Here is a 22,584-nt window from a genome sequence, read left to right as displayed (position 1 = left end):
ATATAGATATGACCGAGTTTTTGCAAAGGATAGAGAAATTGCCACAGAGATACAACATGCATGCATTCGTCAAGAGCGGATTACACCTGGTGGTGTCATTCCCTGTCGTGGCTCATGACCCAAAGTTTTTCTTGGTAGCAGCAGCTCATTTTGACAACAAAATAAGAGCTAACAAAGGTCCTAATGGAAAAGTGCTGATCAGGTTGGACGCAAAATTATTTGAGAGGATTTTTAGGTTGGATGCAGAATTCTTCGACAGGATTTTCAGCTACAGAAGTTCCTCCTGCAGTCATGACTCACATAAAGCCCATCCATCATAACTACCACTACCTCATAGAAAACTATGTCATCGAAACTACAATTGCTTCAACTAAAATAGTTTCCACTCTCCCTCCTTGGTTGAAATCGGTGTTCGCAAAAAGAAAGAAGCAAGATATCTCCCTAGATGACTGATTTTGGGAAATTGGCTCCTCCTAAGCTAAGGGGTCTCGAAAAAGATAAAACCCTTTCAAGGATAATAGTGGTTGAATCAAAGAATAAATATGCAGAAGTGGTGATTCCATCTTAAGGCAAAGAAAGGGATGAGATTTAAGATAAATTACGAGGTAAGGAGAATTGACCTCAGAAAACAAACCCATGAGAGTACCAAAGAGGATTCCCATTCAACACTTGAAGATTTGATTGAGAGGTATGACAAAGATAAAGAGATCAAAGACAAGCTCAAACTTCAGGTTGAATGACTCACTTCTGTGTTATACAAGATCACATAGTCCTCTAAAATGGTTGAACCTGTTGGCTCCTCTATTGATGAAGAAGTTGTGAAAAGGGAAGAGCAGAGAGTAGTTCATGGGAAAGCTATGGGAGAATGGGCAGACAAAATGATATCTCAAAGAACTCATCTTTTAAGTTCTATAGTGAAATTGTTCAATAGCCTAGATAGTATGAGATCTCAGTTGGATCAAACACTTGATCATTTGCCACAAGAAATACGGGTGCAAGAAAAGGACCTTGATACTTGGCTTAAGCTTGAGGATCTTGACTTATATTTTCTTGTTGACAGTGAAGTCATTCCCACTCGTCAAATGTATATTGATCAACGGGAATCTCTAGAGTACAAAATGGATGCATTTGACCAACTAGTCAAAGATCTTTAGAAGTCTCACAAAGATTGTAATGAGAAAAGGCTTGAGATTATTAATAAAGTTTCTAAGTTCCTATGCAAGCTAGTTGATGATGACCAGAAGATCCTATCTACTGACACAATTATCCAAGACTTTAATCTATTGATTAGCACAGAAATGGATAAGTAGGGATTCTTAGTTCCTTCTATTGATAAACTCGTAGATTTTCAAATAATCTAGGATAATCTAGAATCTATTCTCAAGAAACACAAGAAAGGGTGTGTCAGCATTCTGATTCAGTCACTAGAGCTCATGCCATTGCAAACCGCATCAAGGGACCTAATGAATCCTCAATTAAGGAAGTGCTCAACAAGTTCAAGAAATTTCTAAAGAATAATTTTGATGAAGATGAAGTGTCACCCAACACTTAGTATTTTTGTAATAGTTTTAGTATTGCAGTTTGCATTTTTTGTATTTATTTTTTTACATATCAACTTGTACATATGTAGTTTTCATGTAAAGAATGTACAAGTCCTAAGTCAAATACGATTGTACTTTGAATAAGTCAAGTTAGTTGTAGAATTCCTATTTTTTCTCTTGGATCCTCTCTATATAAAAGAGAGACCTCATTGTAAATATTCATCTTTTGGCTAATTCATCGAAACTCTGTCGGATTGGAGAGCTAAAATAGACTTTGTGCTTAAAGTTAAAATTTGAAATTCCATCAATTAAGAAATAAAGTTGTTCTCCAATCTTTGTCTTGGAAGTACTTTGTTTTATGTGAGAGTGTTCTTATCTTATTCTTATCATACTATCTTTAAAGGTTGAATTGTGCATTATGAGAGGTGATTGGATTAAAAGATATAAAAGTGAAGTATTATAGACTTTGTGCTATAGTAGTTTCTTGTGAATCAATTATTTGTGCTTGGTAATTAGGTGTAGATTTTGTGTTGTACCAAGTTATTTGTTTAGATTAGAGAAGATTGTGGTATATGTGTAAGACTTTGAGCTAATCATATATTGCAATACAAGTTTCAAGAATGACTAAGAGAAAGACCATATAAGACTGTGGGCTTACAGTGGTTTTATTAGTTATTATAGATTTGTCGTTACATCTTCAAGTTATTCTTTTGTTTAATTGGAAGTTATATCAGCTATTACTGCTCAAGTTAGTATCCTATAATTAGTTATTTGTTGTAAAGGATAAGATCAACTCTGAAGAAAGAGAGCTGGATAAACACTTATTCTGAAAAAAGAGGATAAAGTGATTGTAACACCCTGGGAAATAGTTTAGGATATACAAGTTAGATAGATACTAATTGTTAAGTTGCAATAAGAAGGTAGCCTCCCCTTTGAGAGGAGAGATTGAATCTCATCACACTATGGCTGAAATATTTATTTTGTAAACCTTTCTAATTTACAAAAATTTCAACCAACAGTTTTTTGCAACTCTGTTGGGGACACGAGCACGCAACCAGGGCATTCTCCACTTTGGTTGAAGTATTCATTGCTCCTTACCATTGGTCTATCCTATTGATGATTTTCATTATTTTTAGAAGGTTTTACTCTGAAAGAGAGAAGCTACACACATGGTTGAAGAATTCAAGGTATTATTAATCCTACCTTTGAGTTGTTATAGAAACATAATTTTGATTTTCTTCCTCTTAGAGCACAATCTCCCATTCAATATACAAGGAGTTTTTTGCCTACTAGTCTAAGATCTCCTATACCTAGTGAAGCTTCTAGTTCTATCATGTCTTTGGTGATACTACAAGTACAAAGGTTTGTAATACCACCATTCCAGCCAATCAAAATGGCTTCAGAAGGTCCTTGAGGGCAAAATTTTGGCCCTCTTAACTTGACTCCACCTCTTCATCCGCTCCCACAAGGTTCGTGGAAGAATATCCCCAAGTTCTATGGAGATCGAAAATAAAATCCATATGAGCATATCACTGCTTTCCATATTGCATGTTGTATTCTTGGTGTGGAATATGAGGATGTCTCAATTAGACTATTTGTTGAGACATTAAAAGGTGTCGCAGAAAATTGGTTCTATCACTTAGAACCACAAACTATTACCAACTAGGATACACTCAAGACCTAGTTTGAAGCAAGGTTCAAGCCGACAGAAGATGTACATTCTCTATTTGCTCAGCTCACTCAAATTTGAAAAGAGCCACATGAACCTAAATGGGACTTTGTTGCCACGTTCAACAAGTTGAAGAACCAAATCCCAAATAATGCCTAGCCAACTCTCGAAAATCTTAAATGCTTCTTTGTTAATGCTTAGGTGTAGAAGGTAAGCTTTTTGTTGAGACGAGCACTTGTAAGGGATTTGGCACATGCATAGTCTTGGTTGTATAAGTTGAAGATGACTTGATTCTCTCCACGAAAATAAAGAAGGATCCCAATAAAACAAAAGTAAGTTCTCCTTCTTTGGAATCTTCAACTTCATCTACAAATACAACTGACCCTTTGGTGTAAAGGTTAGCCAATGAAGTGTTAGCCTTTAAAAAGAAGATGTCACAGGCATCCTTTTCTAGTCCAAACAAGGACATTCCTCGTAAGACGTATCCAAATAATTCTTCTAATTATGTGGTCAAGAACCAAAATAAGTTACCTCTGCCACCAAAAAGACTCTCTCTTAAAGCTCCTTCTACTAATGCGGTAGTAGGATATTACAAGGTGGTACCACTCCTAATGAACATCAATCAGAAGATGTTGCTAACTTATTCCAGGAAGAGGAAGCAGAGTTAGCTAGCAACTCTAGTATTCAATTTATGCAGTAATAGGAAGCCAAAGAGGAATATCAAGGTGAGGAATTTGTTGCTTTTACTCGCTCACAAGCGTAGAACCAGCATGATCACCAATCAAGTGATAAGGCCAAGGCTAAAGATGTCCCACGATTTCTTGTTACTCTCGCTAAGAGAGGAACTCCCTTGCCTACTCTACCTAAGGATCTTGTTATGATTAAACAAGTAAGTGCACCTAATCCACCTTCTTCTTCAACTGTATCCAAATCTATCCCCTCTACTTCTAGACCATTAAGTGATAATCTTCAATCTTCTTCGGTATTTCTATATTATCTCTTTGATATCATAGACCATGCCAAGAAAACTAAAATCCAAAAGTCTAAAGTAGAGTACCTTCAAGATAACCCGGACCAATTTGATAGGCTACTCAAATTTGTAAAAGAAAAAGAAGTCCCCCAAGCTACAAAGCCTTCTTAAAATAACTTAGTTGTTGTCCCATCATCAGTACTGGGTAGAATTGAACCTTTTTACATCTCTTTTTTGATTAATGGGTACAAATTGAGCGATTGTGTTATTGATTCTAGGGCTTCAGATAATGTGATGCCAACTAAGGTATCTAATGCCTTGGGTCTTACTCTAACTAAAACATTTTGCAAGTGCTTCTACATGGAAAACAAGCAGGTACCCCTAATCGGCCAAATCGAGGATGCTCAATTTGCTTTCGATGCTTTCCTAAACAAAAGGATTAAAATGATTGTTCTTGTATTGAATGTTCCAGCTTCCTATGGTATGCTCCTAGGCCATAATTTTTGCAAGGATGTTGGGGGAGAGATTAATATGGATACCATCAAGGGTGTCATGCAAAAACTACTTCTAAAAAAAGAGGTTAAATTTTCAATGGTAAAGATATGACCAATAAGGTCAAATACTCTTTGAGTCTTCTGGAATGGGAACATACTTCTTGCAAAATGAAGGAGCTTCTAGTTCTTCCAGTGCTTCATATAATGAGAATCAGTTAGTTGAAGATGATGAATCAATTTCTTCTAGTGATGAAGCTTCAAGTTCTAAAATTGTCGGTACGAGAAACTCTAATGACATTTGGACATTGGAATTTAATGTTAATTAATTGATAGTTGGCTCGAGAGCAAGGGTTTTTCAGATACCTTTTAAGGGATAAGTCCTCCCTTTTTTCGTTTAAGTTGCAATTTAATAATACCAATAATACAGTTGAGTATGACTCCTTTCTTTTTGGAATGGATGTTTCTCTTCAGAAGGCTATAAGGAATCTACATGCTCAGGGTGATGTTGAACTTGTCATTTGTCAAGTAAGGAACTTGTATCGGACAAAGAATGAAAGGTTGAAGCATTGTTGTAACTTGGTATGGGATTTCATTGAGGAGTTTGACTCATTTAACATCTCAGTTGTACCGAGAGAATTCAATGATAGGGAAAATTCATTGGCAATATTAGCTACTCTTTCGATTCCACACAAGGATTTTCAATAGGATATGTATACTATTGAGATGGTTTCCAAGCCCAATGTCCAGATAATTCAGAAAATTGGCAAGTGTTCAACGATGATTAGTAGATCATCAATTTTTTAGAAACTAATGATAATTTTAGTAATTTGTAATTTGATGGAAGTGATTCTCCTTCTCATGAGTCCATTACTAAAATTGATCCAAGTTCTAGTGAATAATTCCTATAGTTGAAAGCAAATAAAATTCCTAAGCGATTAGTTTCCTTAGAAAGACTTTTTGAGAAACATGACTGTTATGTCAAAAAATAGTAGCAATTAGGCCCTGGTTCGACCATGGAGGTGGAACAGGTGAACTTGGGAACATCGAAACATCTAAAGTTGGTGAACATAGGGAAATTTTGCTCTGCAAAAGATAAAGACAAGTTCATCAAGCTATTGCAGTAGTGTATTGAAGTACTTGCTTACTCCTACGATGACCTCAAGTCTTTCCATCCCAAGGAAATGAAACATGATATCCCATTGAAGGTGGGGTGTGTGCCTCATCGCCAAAAGAAGAGGCAGTACAATCCCAAAAATTCAAGTACCATACTTTCTAAGATTCAAAATATGTTGAATGCTAGGATTATCTTTCCAATTCGTCACTCAACATGGATTGCCAACATTGTGCCCGTGTAGAAAAAGAATGGTGAAATCTGCATTTTTGTTGATTCCCAAAATTTGAATTAGGCATCATTGAAAGATAATTATCTATTGCTAATGATGGTTCAGGTGCTTCAACTAGTGATAGGTTCCCAAATGGTATCCATGTTGGATGGTTTTTCGAGTTACAATCAGGTGGAAGTTAGTGAGGAAGACTAGCATAAGACAACTTTCACTACACCTTGGGGTACTTTGGCCTAATGTAGAATGTCATTTGGTTTGATAAATGTTGGTGCCATGTTTTAGAGAGCAATGGACTTAGCGTTTAGGGATTTCCTTGGTAAGTTTATTGTTGTATATCTTGATGATTTGACAGTTTTTTTCAAAACAACGTCAAGATCATTTTTTTCCATTTGCAACAAAATCTTGAGAGATGTCATCAACACGGAATTTATCTCAATCCCAAGAAGTTAATTTTTGGGGTAACCGAAGGAAATCTCCTTGGACATATGGTGTCTAAGGAAGGTATTAATATTGACCCTGAATGGGTAAAATATATTCAAAGCCTTGACTTACTGACAAGTAAAACTACAGTTCATTCCTTCTTCAATGAAGTGAACTTTTTAAGAAGGTTTGTTCCAGATTTTGCTGAAAAGACTCATCATATCTTGAATATGATGAAAGGAAAGTCAAATTTCCATTGGAGTGCAAAAGGGAAGGCTACTTTGAATGAAATTAAGGAGGCAATAGCACATGCTCTAGTTTTGGCGTGTCCTTATTACACCAAAGATTTTATCATGTATAGTTATGCTTCTGAGCATACTCTCTTTGTCATTCTTGTGCAAAAAAATATAGAGGGTATTGAATATCCAATTGCATTTATGAGTTTTCCTCTCAAAAATCATGAACTTAAGTACTCCCAAATGGAGAAGCATGCTTATGTTGTTGTTAAATAAGTTAAGCACTTTTGCTTTTATATTTTGAATTCTCATGTTATTGCAATGGTTCCTGATATAGCAGTCAATTCAATCTTGACACAACAATATTTTGGAACTAAGAGAGTAAATTGGATCATAAAAATTCAAGAGTATGACATGGAAATCAAACCTACAAAATTGGTGCATGGAAAGGGGTTGTGTCAATTTATTTTTGACAATAATCCTGAGCACGAAGTTGTTGTCGAGGAAGAGGTACAAGAAGATTTTCCCACAATACTGTTTGTTAGCACTATAGATGAATGGTATTCAAATATTGCCCATTTCCTTACATATGGAGAATGTACCGATTATCTCACATATAAAGAGAAGAGAACTCTTAAGCTTAAGTTCACAAATTATGTGCTCTGGAATAATGGTTTGTACAAATAGAACATTGATGATACTTTCTTGAGATGTGTGGACAATCCTCAGCAGACTAAGTTGTTGCAATCATTCCAAAATTTAACTTGTGGCGGACATTTCTCAGAACTTGTAACTACTCACAAGATATTGCAAGCAAAGTATTATTGGCCTACCCTCTTTCAGGATGCATATGATTGAATTCATAAATGTGAATTATGTCAACATTTCATTGGGAAGCCCAAGCTTGAGCATTACCACTCAAACCGGTGGTGATTGAGGAACCATTTCAATAGTGGGGCATTGACTTCATTGGCCCGATGAATCCATCATCAAGTATATGTCACAATTATGTTCTCACAGCTATCGATTATTTCTCCAAATGGGTGGAGGCAATAACTGTCAACCATCCTACATCTAAGGTGGTATGCAATTTCATAAAAGAGAATATCATTTGCAGGTTTGGTGTTCCAAACAAAATGGTAGCAGATAATGCTACTTCTCATAATTTGAAATAACTTAGTTTTGTTTTGAGTATAGCATTATTCTTGCTCACTCGTTAGATTATTACCCACAAGGTAATGGTCAGGTGGAATCCAGTAATAAGAATTTGGTGACTATAATCAAAAAGTTGGTTGATGAGAATCAATGGTCATGGCATAAAGAATTGTTTGATGCATTGTGGGCAGACAACATTACCCCTAAAAGAGCCACAGGTAGGTCCCTTTTTCATCTTCTCTATGGCATCAATGCAAAAATTCCTATTACATTGGAGTTTCCTGCACTAAAATTAGCTAAAGCAGTTGAAGATTAGACTTATGATAGTTCTTTGGACAAGTGCTTCATGTTCCTTTCAGAACTTAAAGAAAAGCGTGTACAAGTGGTGGATAATATTGCAAAGCATCAAAGTCAAGTCAAGAAATTTTTTGATAAGAAAGTGAGGCCTCGAGTTTTCAAGGTTGGAGACCAAGTCCTATTATGGGATAAACAAAGGGAACCCAAGGGAATGCATAAAAAAAATGATTCACTATGGACGAGCAGTTTCATAGTTCATCAAAATCATGGTGAGAACAGCTATCTCTTGGCATATCAGAACAGAACACCATTTTCACTACCCCATAGCGGACAACACCTAAATATCTTCTCATAGTAAGATGGTGGAAAGTTTTTGTGCATATGTATATTGTCTTTTGTGTCTTTGAGTCTTTTCCTTTTAGCATCTTTTAAGTATTTTTTGTCATCTGACTCTATGCCAAATGGATAGTTAAAGGCACTTATAGGCATGGGAGTTCTACTTCCTTTGGCCATTTCATAGAATGACCAAAGAAAGTCCTCCAGTCATAGCCATTTATTGTTTTCAATTCTAAATTTCTTCAAAATTGAGGATCCCCCTTGAAAAATTTTGTCTCTTCACGGCTTAAACCTTCTAAGGTGGTCTTTAAGGTGAGTTTTGGCCTCTTGAAGTTTTGTCTCAGGATTCATAATTACGAGTTCAAGGGGTTTTTGTCCTTTTTAAGCCATAAGTTAGTCTTTTGTCAATACTTGTAATTCAAGTTTCAAACCCGAATTAAACATGAACTCATGACTAAGATGTAATTTGGGTTTTAAAACTCAAATTACAAGTCTTCTTCTTTCTTGCATTATTGTTGCACTTCAAGTTTTAAAACTTGATGTGCAATCAGATGCACATCAGGCCTTAGAAACCGAATATTTATTTCCCATGATTTGCATTAAATGTCATGTTTTTGAGTTCCTTTTGAACTATACTTATTATTTTTTTAATTACATTTTTTTCGTTCATTTTCATCATTCACCATTGTTTTCTCCTTCCTTGCTGCCATTTCATTCCATTGTTGGTGGAGACTGACATTTTCTAATATGAGCACCATTTTGATCACAATAGGGTTTTCTTTTTGCTTTTATAGCTATGTTTTTTGCTTTTTGTTGCTTAAGGTATGTCCTTTCCTACATTGTATGTTTGACAGTCTTTCCCACAATATGTAGGCTGAGGTTTGAGATGCGACCAACACGTCTTTCATGTTGGACAAATATAGAACTTTTTCCTACACAATGACAATGTAAACCCCATGTGTGGGCCGAGGTTTGAATATCGGCCAGCACATGATGTGTGTTGGACGGGATTCAAACCCCATCCCACACATATGCGATCAACAATCCAATCAATGATGATAGTTGATTTGTAAACCTCGACCAGCAAATAAAGTTCTCTTGAATCAGCACCAAGCATCATACACGTTGGTTGGGGTTTAAAACCTGACCAACATGTATAATATGTTGGTCGGGTTTCAAACCCCGACCAGCAATTACATAATGGACTTCCTAAATTGTAAAATGTTCGTTGGGTTTTAAAGCCTGATGAACAGCTCAAATTTTCCCAAGCAATTTGTTCATCGGGTTTTAACATTTTTAAAGGTTTACAAGTTTTCACTTAACTTGCAAATCTTGATTCAAAATCCGATTTGCAAGTCAAGTCCCCCACACTTGCAAATCAGGTTTTGAAACTCGATTTGCAACTCTATAAAGTTTTAACCTATCATAACACTTGTAAATTGGGTTTTAAAACATGATTTGAAGCATTGAGCAATACCATATTGTAAATTAGGTTTTAAAACCTAATTTACAAATCCTTCCATATAATGAAGTTTTCTAACAACCTGTGAGATTTCTCCAAGAAAATTCTCAACACCAAATGTCAAAGCCATCACCTAGAAAGAACATGAAGTACATGTACTAAAAGTGCCTCAACATGTTCCCGGAGAGTTCAGTCTCCTCTAATGTCAATGATTTTAAGGATATCAATATTAGGCATGTAGATATGGTCGAGTTCTTACAAAGGACAAAGAAATTGCCACAGAGCTATAGCATGCATGTGCTTGTCAAGAAACGATTACACCTAGTGGCATCATTCTCTATTGTGGCTCATGACCCAAAGTTTGTCTTGGTAGAGGCAGCTCATTTTGAAAAGGAAATAAGAGTTGTCAAAGGTCTTGATGGAAAAGTGGTAATCAGGCTGGATGTAGAATTATTTGACAAGATTTTTAGATGTCCTGATGTGGAAGAATATGTGAATGTATCTTTTGACATGGCTTAAGATTACAATGATAAGAGAATAGATAAGTGTAAAAGGGGTATCAACACTATGTTGTTGGAAGCATCTAGGGCTACAACAACTAAATAGCCTAAGGTCCTCAATGAAAGTGATTTCAATGAAGAAATAGGAGACATGACAACTCTCCTAAGTGGGGTTAGAGGTCTGCTAGCAACAAATGTGTTCCAACATTGGATGTATCATTTCATCCAAATAATTAAAAAGGGCAGAGATGTGATCTTCTGGAGAGAGCTAATCAATAACTCAATCTATGAGCAGTTACAATAGGTGAACACAACTCTGAAATTCTACATGACATCATATCTGGTGTATGCAGTTACGTCAATGAAAAGTTCCCAGGTCCCACCATAGATAGAGATAAAAATATTGTTCTAGTATACAAGTACTAATCACTTCTGAAAGGTTAATGATGCTTTCTTTGGAGCACTAATGTGCTCACTAGATCCAACCTTGGAAAAGAGAAGAGTCTCTAAAGAGGCTTGGAATTCAGTGAAAAAGTATGGTTGTCTTTTCCTCCAATATCCCACATTCACTTACATCAGAATTGGATGCTATGAAGTTGAACCCTTCATGTTGCCCAGATACCCAGGTTACAAGATCATTTTCATGGAGCTGAGTAGACAAATCATAATTATCAATGGTCAACAATCAGAAGCTCACAAATCAAATTTCAAGTTCTCTCCAGATATAGGTCATTACTCAATGTCCATAAGGCAAAACAAATTGAAAATGAGATGTAATGGATAGCGATGAAAAGATTCAAGAGGAGAGAAGGCTTTGATTATTGTGGCATGGAAGCCAAACTCAAGAAGATCTACACTCATGTACACATGATCGAAGATATCAGGGCGGAATGCAAGATTGATGAAGACATGAGAAGTTTGTACTATAGCTAGCTCACACTTGAGAAGATCAATAATTTCGACCTAGTGGATATCCTTGATACCATGGAGGATTCCGATGATATAGTGGATCCAAAGTATGTTCAAGGTAAAATTATTGAAACTCCACTCCCCAGGATATAGTGGTCACAAAAGGAACACTTCCATCAAGGAATGGTTTCGGTATGTTCTTGCTAATACCAATGTTTGGTTGCAAAATAAACTCATTAGATTGAAACCTTTCAAAACAAGATTTGAGGAGGATATTCCAAGGCCTCTCGAGAAAAGGTCAGAGCTTAGAACCAAAAACAAGGAAGATCCTTTTACTCTCAAGAAATTTCCAAATCTCAAGTTCATAGTGGGAAAAGAGAAGAAGAAGGATAAGGATGAAGCACCTTCTCAAGTGCAGAAACAAGTTGATGTTGTGGAACTTGATGCTGTGGAACTTGATGAGGAATAGAAGCACAAGGAGGATACATAGGAGGAATTTTTTTCAGAACCTATCATGGAAACAGGTCAAACATCTACTTTTGAGATGGCTTCAAAGGCTTCAACTCCTCAGACCATTACAAAGGTGAAATATACTACTTCTACTCTTGTTTTTTCTGCTCTTCTTCAAAGTTCTAGTATAGCATCCACACCTTTGGTCACTACTATTTCCAATGTTTCTCCCATTATTTCTATCCATTCATCTACCTCAACCGATTCAGTCCTCGATACAACTTAGGACAATGTAACAAATGTTTTTGGTTCTCTTTCCTCTTTTCCAAGTCTTTTAGAATTAACTACCACCATTCTTGATGAGGCATACATTGACTTTGATAAGTTTATGTTTGATGCCCTCTCAATTACCTCAACTACAAAAGTTCATCCTATAGTAATAAATCATAGATAGCTCCTCATAATTGTCACTACCTCACAACAAACTATGCCTATCCAAACTATAGTTTCTTGTACTTGAACAATTTCCACTCTCCCTCCTTGGTTGTAGTTAACGGCCCCAAAAGGAAAGAAACAAGTTATCTCCCCGGATGACTTTGATTTTGGGAAATTGGATCCTCCTAAGCCAAGGGGTCTCAAAAAAGCCAAAACCATTTCAAGGATAAGAGTGGATGAATCAAAGAATAAATATGTAGGAGTGGGGATTTTACCAAAAAGCAAACCAAGGGATGAGATTCAAGACATAGATTACAAGGTGAGGAGAATTGACCTTAGAAAACAAACCCATGAGAGTACCAAGGAGGATGCTCATTCAACACTTGAAGCTTTGATCAAGAGATATGATAGAGATAAAGAGATCAACGACAAGCTCAAACTTCAAGTTGAACAGCTCACTTTTGTGTTATACAAGATCACTCAATCCTCTCAAATGGTTGAGCCTGTTGGCTCCTCTATTGATGAAGAAGTTGTGAAAATGGTAGAGCAGACGATAGTTCATGGGAAAGATATAGTAGAATAGGTAGACAGAATGTTATCTCAAGGAACTCATCTTTTGAGTTCTACAATCAAATTATTGAATAGCCTCGATAGTGTGAGATCTCAGTTGGATCAAACACTTGATCATTTGTCACAAGAAATGCAGGTGCAAGAAAAGGACCTTGATGCTTGGCTTAATCTTGAGGATCTTGACTTAGATGTTCTTTTTGACAATGAAGTCATTCCCACTCATCAAATGTATATTAAATAATCGAAAGCTCTAGAGTACAAAATGGATGCATTCAATGAACTAGTCAAAGATCTTTGAAAGTCTCAGAAAGATTGTAATGAGAAAAGGCTTGAGTTTATTAATTAAGTTTATGATTTCCCATGCAAGGTAGATGATGATGACCTAAAGATCCTATCTACTGACACAATTATACAAGACTTCAATGTATTGATTAGAACAAAAATGGATAAGTGGGAATTATCAGTTCCTTCAATTGATAAACTCATAGACTTTGAGATAATCTAGAATCTCTTCTAAAGAAACACAAGAAAGAGTTTGTTGGCATTGGTGATTTAGTCACTAGATCTCATGCCATTGCAAGTTGCATCAAGGGACCTAATGAATCCTCAATGAAGGAATGCCTCAACAAGTTTGAGAAATTTTTAAAGCATAATTATGATGAAGATGAAGAAGTGTCACTCGACACTTAGTTTTTTTATAGTAGTTTTAGTATTTCATTTTGCATTTTATTTTTGATGTTTTACATGTCAACTTGTACATATGTAGTTTTTATGTAAAGAAAGTACAGGTCTTAAGTCAAATGGGATTGTACTTTGAATAAGTCAAGTTAGCTGTAGAATTCCTATTTTTTCTCTTGGATCCTCTCTATATAAAGGAGAGACCTCATTATAAATATTCATCTTTTAGCTAATGCATCAAAACCCTACTGGATTGGAGAATTGTCATAGACTTTGTGCTTGTAGTGAAAATCTGAAATTCCATCAATAAAGAAATAAAGTTGTTCTCCAATTTTTGTCTTGGAAGCACTTTGTTGTATGTGAGAGTGTTCTTATGTCATTCTTATCATACTATCTTTAAAGGTTTAATTGTGCATTGTGAGAGGTGATTCAATTGAAAGGTATAAAAGTGAAGTATTATAGACTTTTTGTTATAGTAGTTTATTGTGAATCAATTATTTGTGCTTGGTAATTAGGTGTAGATTTTGTGTTGTGCCAATTTATCTACTTAGAGTAGAGAAGGTTGTGGTACATGTGTAAGACTTTGAGCTACTCGTATATTGCAATACAAGTTTCCAGAATCAGTAAGAGCAAGACCATATAAGACTTTGGGCTTACAGTGGTTTTATTAGTTATTATAGATTTGTCAATACATATTCAAGTTATTCTTTTGTTTAATTGGACGTTATATTAGCTATTTTTGCTCAAGTTAGTATCTTGTAATTATAATTTGTTGTAAGGGAGAAGATCCACTCTAAAGAAAGAGAGCTGGAAAAACACTTATTTTGAAAAAAGAGAATAAAGTGATTGTAACACCCTTGGAAATAGTTTAGGATATATAAGTTAGATAGATACTAGTTGTTAAGTTGCAATAAGAAGGAAGCATCCCCTTTGTGAGGAGAGATTGAATTCATCATATTGTAGTTGAAATTTATATTTTATAAACCTTTCCTATTTACAATATTTTCAACCAACAAGTTTCTTATGAACTCATTGTGGATAGTAAGCATTGGATGGGAGGGGAGGTTAAAAGTGTGGTTAGCAATACGATCTTTGTTCTCATTAATGTTTATGGGCCTACTACCACCAGAAATTAAAAGGAACTATGGATGGAGCTTCAATGGTTTTTGAATCAACTTCCTTCAACATATTTTATTATTGGAGGAGATTTCAATGCCATTCTACACTTATCAGAGAAAAAGAGTACTGATCCAGAAGGAATTGTAAGCTCAAAAATACTTTAAGGAATGGGTTTTTAAAAATAGATTATTGGAAGTGGCCTCGAAGAATCGTACATTTACATGGTACAATAGAAGATTGGGCTTTAGCTATATTACAAAGAGATTAGATATATTTTTATTTAAAGGGGATATGAATTCTTTCCCCTGGGATATGAAGTACTCGATTTTAGCCTATTCAAGGTCGGATCACCATACGATGGAATTAACATTGGTAGGGGATAAAAGACCATTGAATTGCCCTTTCAAATTTGGAAAGATGTGGATGAAGGACATGCAGTTTTTTGAGTTAATTGAGACTTGGTGGAATGAGGTACAATTCGAAGGTTCAAAGCTCTTTTGATTTTCTTCTAAATCAAAATCAATTAAACAAAAGCTCCTAAAATGGAATAGGGAACATTTTAAGAACATTTTGAAACGAAGATTAGCATTGGGGAAGCCTTGCAAAAGTTGAATTCAGAAGTTACTAGTGTTGGTATGAATGAAGAGAGATTTCTTAAAGAGAAGAATATTTTGAGAGATTATGAGGAGGTACCAGCAAAGGAGGAGATCTATTGGAGATTAAAATCTAGAGAGGTATGACTGGAAAAAGGAGACAAAAATTCTAAGTTTTCCACAATAGTACTAAGATGAGGAGGATCATTAAAAGGCTTTTTAAGATTGAGAGGAGATGATGGCATTCTCATTGACGATCTAGGGAGCATTGCAAGAGAGGCAGTTTCCTTCCTTAACAACATTTTAAATTATCGGGAAGGTTCAAATTTGATAGCTCAATCAACATTATTGGATGATATTCCCAAATTGGTCTCAGAGAAACAAAATAAGATGCTAACAGGTAAATTCTCGATGATAGAGATTGAAATGGAACTTAAGAAGTTGCATCCAAGTAAGGCTCCTAGCCCATATGGCTTTCCAATAGGCTTTTCTCAAAAGGATTGGTATATTTTAGAGGAGGAGTTGGTTGAAGTTCTAGATGTTGCTAGAGTAGCAAGAAGGTTTCTAAGAGAGATAAATAATGCCTTTGTAGTGTTAATCCTGAAGAAAAAAAATTATATGATTTTAGATGATTATAGACCAGTTTTTGTATGCAACACCCGATATAAAATTTTGGTGAAGGCTTTGGCCAATAGATTTAAGAATATACTCCCATCAATCATACTTGAAGAACAAACAGGTTTTCTACCTGGAAGATCGGTTCTTGATGGAGTTATTATAGCTCAAGAAGCTCTTCATTCAATTCACAATAACAAACAACCAAGCATGCTAATAAAGCTTGACATTAAGAAAGCTTATGAAAAAGTGGATTGGAGATTCCTGATTAAATGCCTAGAAGCCTTCAGTTTCTACAGGTAGTGGATTAACCTAATATTTTATGGCATATTGAGTCCTAAATTTTCAATTTTTATTAACGGTTCCCCCAAAGGTTTTTTTGAATCCTCCAGAGGACTAAGACAAGGAGATCCTATTTCTCCTTTTTTGTTTATCATTATGGCAGAAGATCTAGGCAAATCCATCATGAAAGCTCAAGAGGTAGGGTTTATTAGAGGCATTCGAGTTACAAATACACGACCAGCTATCTCTCATCAACAGTTTGTGGATGATACTATGCTTTTTAGAGTTGGGAATAGGGTGTAAGTAGGGCGGTTTAAGAGAATTCTTAGTCTCTACTCAAGAGCATCTGGTTAGATTATTAATCAAGAAAAATTGGAAATATTTTTCTTCTTTATCAAACTAAGGGAGGCAAGAGACATTTTAAACATTTTGGGGTTTAGACCAGGAAAATAACCTTGTACTTACTTAGGCTTTCCCCTTGATAAGGGCATTAAGTCCACCAAAGTTTGGAAACCTATGGGGGAGAAGATGGATAGAAAGATGAACTCGTGGAAAGGGAAATGGTTATCATGGGTAGGTAAAGTCACAATGCTCAAAGTTGTCCTTTCAGTAGTACTTATATTCCCGATGTCTTGTCTCTCTCTCTCAGTAGGAGCTCATTCCAAACTTATTCAAAGGATGATGAATTTCTTTTGGCAAGGATTGGCAGAGAAGAAGAAGATAGTGATGATAGCTTGGGATAAGATTAGTAAACCAAAGGATATTTGGGGGGGTAAGCTTGAGAAATAGGTTATGGTAGAATAAAGCACTAGGGGCTAAATTAGTGTGGAAGATGTACAAGGACCCACATCTCAAATGGGTCCAAATTTTTTAGGGGAAAATATCTGGAGGATGATAGTAGTAGTGGCATTTTTAGGACTGCTAACCCACTAGAAGGGGTCCAGAATATGGAACTTTATGCTAAATTGCAGAAATATCATCACTGAGAATTTATATTGGGACATTGTTGATGGAAGAAGTGCATTATTTTTTGAGAACTCTAAGGGAGGATACCCACACATTACTTCTTTGTTGGATGTGAAGAGGATAAGGAACATCTTGGAGCAGGCTTGGGTATCAAATGTCAAAGATTATGTGGATTTTGTTGATGGTGATCCCATGTTGGGATGGAAATGGAAACCTTTTGAGCCCCTTTTGTAGGTTGAAGAGATTAGACAATTAAAGGACATTCTGAAGGGCAAAATTTTAACATTTTGGAATGGTCAAGACAAAATATGGGTGGGAGAAAAATCTAGTAGCTATATCTCTAAAGAAGGATATAATAACATAATCAAGAAATAACATTTTCCACTATTGGACATTCCCACTAAACTATGTTGGAATTGTAAGGAAGTTAAGTAGTGGAACAACTTCCTACACTAACCTTGAGAGGAGGGTAATGCAAAAAAATCTATAGATCGTTACAATAGTTACAAAAACTTGACAGAAATGAATAAAATATCATGCATACCACAACATAGCAACAGAGTGATTTACATGGGGAAAACCCTTTCGAGAGAAAAACCCCACACTCCAAAAGCAGCTCAATATATTATTCAGCAATCAATAACAGATTACAATATACTTCCAGAGCAATATCTTCATAAGAGTACCACTAATCAAAGATTCAGAGGTAACTCAATAGCCATAAGACTCTTACACACAACCTCTATCTCACACACCTCATACATAGGAGATACAATACAAGAAAATGTCAAATAGTATTACAAAACCATGGGCTAAAACCACCCAATGAAGTAGAGTCGACCTTATCTCCATTCTAGATGCCCTATGATGTGTCAAAACACACATCAACATGTGTCCCTCCCTTTTACATCTCATTTATGTGTCTGATACATTTTATATTTCCTATTTAAGGAGTACAAACTTCCAGAGGCCATAACTTGTGAATCATGTGTCTGATTGATGAACCGTTTGAAGCACAGGAAAGATCGTGAAGTACTTTATTGCCTCATAGATAGATATGCCATTTACACCCACTTTTAGAGTTTTTCAAAGCCTCTAAAGTCCTCAAAATTAAATTTAAACCTTGCATCGCACCCTCCAAAAATGGAAACTTTAATATCTTCAAAACTAGCTATGATCTTATGACAAAAATTTATCGGCATGCTTGTCTAGACAAACAGAATCTTCAGGAAGAATTTTGCACCATTTTGTGCTCAAACTAAAACTTACTATAAATAGTAACCTCATGTAAATGCAAGGTTGAGACACCATTTTCCCAAGATTCTCCCACTTGTCGAACACCTTGCAAGAGCAAAGGCAGTATCAACACAATAAATCAAATGCTAGGGGCCATGAGGCCCATAGACTTTGAACACCATCTGAACTTCTCTGTGCTCATAGCCTTAGTTAAAGCATCTGCAACATTCATCAAATTTTCTACCTTAACCAGCTTCACCCTGCCATCTTCAACCATATCTCTGACAAAATGATATTGAACATCAATATGCTTGCTCTGAGCATGAAATGTCGATTTCTTAGCTAGGCAGATCGCACTCCGACTGTCATAATAATTGTCATTGTACCTTATTTTATTCCAATATCTTAACATAGTCTTTTAATCCAAATGGCTTCTTTACAAGCATGAGTAGCTACCATATACTCTTCTTTTGTAGTGGACAAAGCAACCACATCCTATCGCTTACTCATCCAACTAATTGCACCTCCAACTAAAGTAAACACATAAGCATTGGTGGATCTTCTGCTATCAATATCACCTGTCTAGTCTAAACCCACATAACCATGAATATCAAGGGAAGTCATGTCTCCAACCAAATTTCCATGATAACACAAAGAGTACTCTGAGGTACCCTCCAAATATCTGAAGACGCTTTTGACTACATCACAATGAACTCTACTAGGATTACACATATATCTAGAAAGAACTCCCACTACTTGGGCAATGTCTAGTCTAGTACAGACCATAGCATATATCAAACTTCTAACTGCACTCTGGTAAGGCACTCTGCTCGTGTCTTTCATCTCTAATGGAGATGTAGGACAATCTGAAATAGATAATTTCACTCCAACTATGAAGGGAACACATAATGGTCTACAATCCTCCATGTTGAACCTCTATAATATTAAATTCACATACTTACTCTGGCCTAGACATAGCTTTTTGTTCACTCTATCTCTTCTAATTTCCATCACAAGAATGTGTTTCGTTGCACCAAGATCTTTCATTTCAAATTTAGCAGCAAGATGAGACTTTAGTTCTGAAATCATACCATTCCTTTTACTAATAAATAACATATCATCAACATAGAATGCAATATACAGGAAATGATCACCATCAGATTTATAATAAACACAGTGATATGATTTAGAACGCTCAAATCCCAAACTCAATAAATATGTATCAAATTTCTAGTACCACATCTAGGACTTTGTTTGGGGCCATACAAAGATTTCTTTAATTTACAGACCAAATTACTTTTACCTTTCACCACATAGTGCTCTACTTGTGTCATTCAAATATCCTCCTCCAAATCACCATGCAGGAAAGAAGTTTTCACATCCATTTTCTCAACCTCTAAATCATAAGCAACAGCAATAGAAAACAAAAATCTAATGGATGTCATTTTTTCGAGAAGGGAAAATATCTCACCATAATCAACACCCTCAACCTGAGAGTAGCCTTTTGAAAACAACCTTGCTTTATACTTCTCAATGCTTCCATCTAAACCAATATTTTTCTTGAACACCCATTTGCAACCAACAGGATTTTGTCCTTCAAGAAATGGTACAAGATCCCATGTATCATTCTTTTTCAAAGCTGTCATTTCTTCTTCCATAGCAGTCTTCCACAATTCTGCATCATTCATACCTAATGTCTCTTCTATAGATCTAGGCTCATCCACATTAGTATTAAAAGCAAAAATACATCTCCAATCATCAACTGAATACCTTTCAAGTGGTTTTCTATGTCTTGTAGACCTTCGAACAAGTTGAGTTGGAGGTTCTTCCTCCTCTTCTGAGGATCCAGAGCTAGATGAGCTCTCCTCAACTTATTGCCTATCAAGAGGTCTCGATTCAACTCTTTCAGGCATAGAAGGGAATTGAATCACACCTTCCTACTTAGTTTATTTCAGCTGCAATGTAACAAAAGGAAACTTAATTTCTCTAAAAATAATGCTTCTACTATGAATTACCTTTTGTGCAACAGGATCCCAAAGCTTGTATCCTTTCACTCCATGACTATAACTGATGAAGATACATTTCACAACCTTGTTCTCCAACTTTGTTCACTTATCCTTTAGCACATGTGCACATTCCTCGCAATCAAAAACTCTAAGATGTCTCAATGAAGACTTTTGACCTAACCATGTTTCCATAGGCGTTTTATCAACAATAGATGATATAGGAGAGTTGTTAATCAGGTAGCAAGTAGTGGCAACAGCTTCAACCCAAAACTTTTGTTCTAGGCCAGCACCACTCAACATACTCCTATCCTACTCCATCAGTGTCTTGTTCATTCTTTCGGCAACTCCATTCTGTTGTGGAGAATACAGAGTTGTCTATGTCTGTTAATGCCACAGTATTTATAGAAACTATCAAAATCATTAGAGAAAAATTCACCGCCATTATCAGTCCTCAAACATTTAATTTTATTTCCGATCTGTAACTCAACCATTGATTTAAATTCTTTAAAATGACTAAAAACTTCATATTTACTCTTTAGAAAGTATGTCGATGTCCTTCTACTAAAATCATCAATAAATGAAACATAATATGTGGATTTTTCAATCAAAGGAACATCTACAGGACCAAACACATCAGAATGAATAAGATCCAAAACACCACAAGATTTATGAGAACTCAAGTAAAATTTAACATGGTTTTATTTTTCATAAATGCAATGCTCACAGAAATCAAAGTCAAGGTTACAATCATTCAAACCTTCAACAAGGTTTTTATTTTTCAAGGCCTTCAGACCCTTTTCTTCAATGTGGCCAAGTCTTTGGTGCCATAACATAGTCTTCTCTACAAGTAACTTTGCTTCTAAATAAAAAGAATCCTTAGGTACCCAAAATCCATGTCCATCCACTAAAGGTGAAACCCTCAAATCTTCTTGTAAAGTGGAAAATTGAACCCTAGTGATTCCCCACGTAGGAAAGAGAAAGGAAATCACTAGGATAATTTTCACTTGGGAGATACTTTACATTCAAAAGAGGGGTTGAATTCAATAGATCCAAACCCTAGAATGAATAAGGATCTTAATACTAAGTGAATTACAAGGGTGAAATGCAATTTACCCTTTTGTAAGTAGAAGAGTTGACTTGTTGACTATGCAAAAAAGAGAGATAAAATGGGTGAAATGAGGAGCTACCAGTTTGGGATCACGTTGTAACTTTGGATCTAAGATATATAGACTGATATCGATCTTCCCTGCAAATTTGGAGAAAATTCGTTAGGACCGTGTTGAAAGTGCACACGGTCCTCCGAAAAATCCACAAAATGAAAAGGGTTTTTTCGTCTCTGCAAATGAAGCCCAAACCTAATATTACAGTTTTGCACCTGCAATTACAATTGTACACCTGCAACCTACATGGAGAAAAGAAGGGAAGAAGGGTTGTGGATAGGGGTATGCCTCAGTCAAACCCTAGTTGAGGAATCAACCTTGAAAGAAATTAATTGCAAATGCTTAAATGTAAATGATGGAAATGTATACCTTGTAGATCTGAAATTTGTTGATGATGATTGATTTGCTTCTTGAATGTAATCACAAGTGTTGCATGAAATGGCATGTAACATGACAAAACCCTAACACACACACACATGCTTGCAAATTAATATTGTAATTTTGCTCCAATGGATGGATGAAGAAGACACATGAAGAAGAAGAAGACTTGATGAATTCTTGAATACTTGAGTGCTTGATGATGATAATGAAGGCATCCTCCTAAATTTTGCTTATCCTTTCTTATCTAATTTCTGCTTATGCAAATGAGGGGATTAAATCCTCTTTTATACTTTCCTAGGAGAATTAATTTCATCTCACTAAAGGCCGACATTGGAGGATTTAAGTCCCCGAGAAGAAAATTAGGTCCAAGGGTCAGATGGACCCATATTAGGGCCACCCTAAGAGGGAGGATAGGGGCGCCACACCCCTGTCCTACCCTATTTTAGGTCCTGGATAGGGTCACAAAGTGATATGAAGGCTGAAACAGAAATAGGAGGAGATTTGAAATGATGATGTAGAGAGGGGTCCAAATTGAGTAGGGGAATGCAGTCACAAAGGTGAGGGCCTACAATGCAGTCAAAATTGTAAAGGCTGAAAATTTATGATGCTACATTTAGCCCCCACTTTAGCGGGAGTATGGCTTGCCAATACTGCCGATAAAGTAGGAGAAAGAGAGAGATGAAGATGAGATATGCAGAGCAATACCACAAGGAGTATAAGACATCACTAATATTAAGGAACAAAGACCCCAATCTTAGGAT

This window comes from Cryptomeria japonica, chromosome 4 (assembly GCF_030272615.1).
Source record: "Cryptomeria japonica chromosome 4, Sugi_1.0, whole genome shotgun sequence".
NCBI lineage: Eukaryota > Viridiplantae > Streptophyta > Pinopsida > Cupressales > Cupressaceae > Cryptomeria > Cryptomeria japonica.
The sequence above is the reverse complement of the archived record's forward strand: the minus strand, read 5'-3'. Positions refer to the sequence as shown.